Source organism: Artemia franciscana, chromosome 19 (assembly GCF_032884065.1).
Source record: "Artemia franciscana chromosome 19, ASM3288406v1, whole genome shotgun sequence".
NCBI classification, from domain to species: Eukaryota; Metazoa; Arthropoda; class Branchiopoda; order Anostraca; family Artemiidae; genus Artemia; species Artemia franciscana.
In genome coordinates, this window is record NC_088881.1 from 21,945,418 (window position 1) to 21,951,481 (window position 6,064).

At 35.2% G+C, this 6,064-nt stretch overlaps 1 protein-coding gene across 1 annotated transcript in view; it reads right to left on the minus strand.

The window, feature by feature from the left end:
- The window catches only part of LOC136039417 (sideroflexin-1-like), a 28,118-nt gene extending 24,065 nt beyond the window's left edge, over positions 1 to 4,053 (minus strand). The window contains exon 1 of the mRNA XM_065723146.1: positions 3,844 to 4,053. The gene's annotated coding sequence lies outside the window, so the exon portion shown is untranslated. The remainder of the gene's footprint in view (positions 1 to 3,843) is intronic.
- Between the last annotated feature and the right edge of the window lie 2,011 nt (positions 4,054 to 6,064).

Sequence of the window (6,064 nt, forward strand, 5' to 3'; positions counted from 1 at the left end):
CAGTTTTTTACCTTTTAACTTAATCAGATACTGCATTTAATTACTTTGACTAAGGAATGATTTTTCATTCTATATTGTTGTTTTGGCATTGTTTGCTGGTTTTTCAGTTTTATTGCTTTTTTAATGATTTTTTGTTTTTTTACTCCAAAATCCGAATTTGGCCCTTTGGGGCTTGTGATAGAAACTTTTTGAAATAAACATCTTACCTGAGGAACAGCTTAGAGTATTAGGTTGAAACTTACTGGATACAAAAAGGGGTCAAGGGTAAACTAACTGAAAGTGCACACTACTACTACTGCTACTACTAATACAAATGCTACTGCTATTGCTAAGAGTATTATGTGCATGTTGAGAGGATATTGAACTAAATCAAAACATAATACATGCACACAGATTGTCAAAAGGACATCTCAGGAACAGCTTAGGGTATTAAGTTGAAACTTTCAGGACATGACAAGGGGAATGTTCAACTGACCAAAAGGCAATACGTATACACTACTGTTGCTACTGCTACTGCAGCTACTGCTACTACCACTACAATAACTACTGTTACTGCTAAAGCTAAGAGTGTTAAGGAGAAAATTTAAGGGAATATTGAGAGGCAAGTTGAACTAAACCAAAACTACTATGTGCATGCATGTTGTCAAAAGGGCATATCAGCAATTTCTCAGGAATAGCTTAGGCTCAAAGTATTAGGCTAAAACTTTCAAGACATGTTGAATAAAACAAAACACATCATGTCAATATTACAACTACTGCTTCTACTATAACTACTTCTGAGTTTAAGTATATTAAGGTAAAATTTTCAAGGGATGTTCAGGGGGATAACAAACTAAATCAAAACACATTGAATGCTTACAGGTTGTCAACAGGGTGTATCAGCAATATCTAGGGAAGAGCATAGAGTATTAAGCTGAAACCCTCAGGGCTTGTAGAGGAGGTTGTTGTGCTAATAAAAAGGTACTATTTCAATACTACTACCACTATGGCTAAGAGTATCAAGCTAAAACTTTTACTAAAAAAAACACAAATGAATATGCATTGCTAGTTTAATATATATATGCTGCTATTTGCTTGTTAAAATTTTAACTAATTTTGGATTTATTGATGATACAAAAGTGAAAACATTAAAAAACAATAATTCAGTAAAGTGCAAATTATATTCTGGCTTTTACAAAGCATAGGGGTTTTGAGCCCTACTCATGTTAATTTCTGCTCTTCTGAGTTTGACTTAGTTAGTTATTGTAATTTGTGTTTGTTTTTGGTTTCATTTATGCATTTGACATCACATTGGTCTTGCTCATTTTGATCAACAGACTTGTTTGGGAGACTTTTGAAATTAGCTCCTCATTGCTCCACTGCATATCTTCTGTGAAATGAGCAGCAAGTCTAATTGTTGGCAAAGTTGCATTCATAAAGTTGTCTTTGAGAGTTTAACTGTACCCTACCACAGAAGTTGTAAGATTTCAAAACAAAGTCTATAATTATGTCAAATAAGACTGGACATATAAGGCATCCTTGCATCACACCTACAGCAAACCACTCCATCTGTCTCTTTTTATTCTGTACTGTATGCAACTTCATATATGGTTTTGATCATCTTTATAACTTTCTCAGGGATTAAAAAAATTAAGGGTTTTTCACATTTCTCCACAATAGACTGAATCAAAAGCTTTCAGAAAGTCAATGAAAACCAAGATGATCTGTAACTGCCATTTCTTTGGTTCTTTAAGCAGTACCCAAAGGGTGAATATAAGGTTGCATCATAGTCCATTTGGCCAAAAGCCATGTTTTTCATCCCTTAGCACAGAATCTACCTGTGCTTGAATTCCATTCAAAGTATTTGGCAGAGAGCCTTATTTAAAACCTATTGGAGCGTTATTGCTCTCCAGTTATTGCATATTGACTTCTTTTCTTTTCTTGTGAACTTTTACAATCATGATTTTTCCATTGAAATTGAAGTTTCAGCACTCTATACCTGCATCATTAGTTCAAAAAGTGGTTTTCTGATAGTCTTTCTGCTGTGAAAAGCTTCAAAAAGTGGATAAATATTTGCTAGATGTTTCCCAGAGGAATTGCCTACAGATTGTTCTGGGTACCTGGCTGATTGACTGTATTTCAAACAGCAAATTGTGTGAAAAGTGTGGTTCAATCCTGCTTTTTAGAGCTATAATGAGAGAAAGCTTGAGATGGCTAGGTCACATTCTGCAGATAGAGGAGGACAGATTGCCCAATGTTGTCCTTTATGGCCACCTCTTGAGGCCAAAATAGAAAGCAGGTTGTCTGCATTCAAGGTTGGAGGATGCCATAAAGAAAAATATTCCCCTTCCAGCTCAGAGAGAGCTCTAAGTAGGCCCCCTAACCTTGTAAATGGTTTCTTCTGTTGTGCATTAGTGAATATAGTTTTGCTAGTGAAAAGTTAGTCAAAATATTTTCAAGTGCAAGATCAGAACACATCATTAACTCTACAGGTTCTAAAAAATCATCAACTTCTTCTGAAAGAAGCAGAAGTGAAAAAATTAATAGACTTGGTGCTGTCTTGAAGCCATGTTGATTGTGTAAGCATTCAACAGAAATAAAGTGTGTTGTTACATTAAAAACAACAGATATTTGTGCTTCTTATGTAGTCAAACCTAAAAGGTCTACTGTTCCACTAACAGAACAACAAATAAAAATACCAGGACAAACTAGTCACCAACCTATAAATGCAGGAAGAAAGTGGAATTGTTCTGTACATCCAAAAAAGTTTCCAGGTAGGAAATATTAATTCTGATTAAGAGCCTTACATAAAATAAATGTGGACATCAGTAAATCTATCAGGTAAGTTAATGCAATTTTGTACAATTTATAGAAGTCCAAGTTCCCTTAACTTATAGAGATCTGTCTGTGAAGTAATAAAATTTATCAATAGGCTTTAGAACCCTTTTGTCCAGTGGGTGGATGGCTCTGGCTAGCAATCTATTATACCATTTTGAGAGTATCTAGCTAGGTATTCATTTTATCAAGCAGTTAATTTCCCAACTAGGCATGGGATGGTCACAGTCAACCAGTGCTGAATTTTGTAATAGAAGATGACTATGAGGCAATACTAGATTTGATTGCACTACTAAAAATATGTACAAGCAAGCAATTTACCTCTGTATTTGCTCTATCTGATGATGCCTAACTCCCAGAATAAATACATAGGCCTATATACTAGAACTCTTATTTCTAAACCTAATTATAGCCATTAGGTTAGACTTGGAAACTTATTTGATGAAGCTGAACCAAAATAAGTTGGTGGGACCTGATGGTTTATGCCCCAAGCTTCTTAAATATCTCCATGCTGAACTATTAATCATACTTATTTGGTGATTTTAGAAATCTGTAGATAAAAAATAGGCTATGTCATCTAAGACAAGGCATACAGCCTATATAACCCTTATATATTAGGAGGGTAGCAAGAAAGGCACAAGGAAGTACTGGCCAATTAGCATTAGTTCTGATGTTGGAAAGATACTTGAAGGGATTGTTCCACTGCAATACTGAAACACTGGACAACCAAGATATTTTTGTCATTTTGCAACATACTTTTCACCAACAGTTCATCAATAATGCCAAACAAGGTATATTTGAGTAAAGTAACCAAGTTTTCAATTTAGTCTTATCAATGAGTTGTAACTCAATTTTGCACTTGTCCGAACAGAAAATATTAATATTTGAAGGGGAATGTTAATTTAGGAATTGAATGCTTGCCTATTCTTTTGTGTTTGAATCAAAGGAGAATAAACACAAGAATTACACTCTCTATGAAATAATTCTAAAAACAGCCTCCAAGATTAAAAAAAAATAGAACTAGCCTACCGTATATTGTAAAGTTGATTTTCCTTATGGAAAATTAGTATAAGGAACGTGACAGAAAATTAAACGCTTTTTTCAAATTTTGACATCTACTTTTTAAGAATGTGCTTCCTGAAGCAGGCTGTGTTTATACATTTCAGACGCTCTTTTGGGCAATTTGCGCAGTTAACTGTTCAAATTAGCACATTTTCTGGCATTTTTAAAAACATAGGCCTATTTTCAATGGAACTAGAACATAGGAGCTTGAAAATTCTACGTTAGGGTCCTTTAATACGCTGGATGCGATGTCGTGATTTCAATATTTGATACGCTATGACTTTTAGGGGGGTCCCTATTTTCCAAAACAAGGCAAATTTTCTCAGGCTCGTAACTTTTGATGAGTAAGACTAAATTTGATGAAAAAATATATTTAAAATCAGCATACAAATTTGATTCTTTTGATGCATCTATTAATATCAAAATTCAGTTTTTTTTTTATAGTTTTGTTTACTATTGAGCCAGGTCACTCCTGACTACAGCTCGTTAGCACGAACTGTTTGATAAAAATGAAAGCGCATAAGTAAAGCAAGCCAAGCGTTTAGATACGGATAAAAATACTCGTTTCCGCTGAACATTCATAAGGGGATTAAGTTTAATGTTTACTATTTGACATCATTAAAGTATCAAGGACATTTAAAGCTGATTCTGAAGATCGATTTAAAGCTGAATCACCACAGAGGGCCCAAATGCCTCAAAATGCGGATTCTAACATGGTAAATCGATTTTTCAGCGTCTAGAACCTTCAGGTGAAGTTTTCAAGTGTCCTATTTCGAAGATCGAAAATGTGTCTCCTGGTTAATCTTAAAAGTAAACATTTATTGCGACAACGAAATTGATGGTAAGTTCAAAAGACACCTTGAAACCCCTCGAAAATGGCGGCATATGCAAATGAAAGTTGCAACATTAAAATCACTATTGTCGATCTCTACATATTCTACACTAGAATATTAGACCCTTATTTAAAAATTGGGGAGAACGATGTTTTGCATGGAGTTGTATACTACCCCATGTACTAACATGATTAAAAAATAGTAACATCCCATATACATATAGTGTTAGAAAATAGTAAGTAAAAAGCAATTTTAAATTGCTTTTTGGATAAATATACATTAAGTTCGTATAAAAACTTAAGAATCTAAGAAAAATTAGATCTACGTTGCATGGGCAACGTGAGGTGTTGCGGCAACCTTTGCTCGGCTTCGCCGAGTAAACTGTTGCGAGAGCAACACTTTGGTTTTGTTTCCTCGCTGTGACTAAACGCTGAAGTTGTTAATCTGTAAGGATGCTAAAATACATACTAGGTACACCAACTCGCAAAAGTTGCAAACTCCTCATTGGTAAAGATGATTGTAGCCTTACAGCCGATTATTACTTACAAGTCCCCTACATGTCTTACCACTGGAACCAAATTGGTCTTATCATCAAATACAACGGAAACAAAAAATAGGTACGCCAACTAGTAAGAGTTGCGAACCCCTCATTGCCGAGGATGATTATGAGCTAACAGCCGACTGTTGCTTAAAACTCCCCTATATGTCTCACAATTGGTATCGGCCTATTCAGTGTGTACCAGTGGTTTCAGTGTGTACCTTACTACTGAAGTTGTCAGCCCCTTTAAAGTTTCAAACTGGTATATCTCATGAAGGAATTTTTGTACAAAAAAATGGATGACATATACTTTGATCAGCTCATCAAAAGCTATCGACTGCCGTGAAAAAAATAAATCTATCTGTCTTAGTTCAAAAGTTGACTTTTTTGCCGTAGGCCAACTTTCTAACGTCATCACTTAGAAAGGAGCAAAGGATAAACTCTCATTTCTTTAGCAATGAGAGAATTTTTAAAGTTTAAGAGGCACATCTGATACCATTTCTCTACCGCAATCCCAAGTGCGAAAAACCGAATGATAAACTCAGCTGAAATCACGAACAGAAATGGGTAGAAACAATAGATGGCAGCACTTTCGGACCCGTGGGAAAATGCCGCTTTTTTGCTTCTCTAAATTTTTCTATTTATCACTCAAAGAAGATATATTGGCTGTGGGGCAGGGTAACTGTCGCATATATTTAACGCTTATAGATTTTAGTCCATCTTCAATTTGAAACTGGTGCCTGCCTGCTTGCCTGCTAGAACGGAGCTTTCCACTCGAAAGCAGAAACATGGTTTGATGAAACGAAAGCTTGGCTGC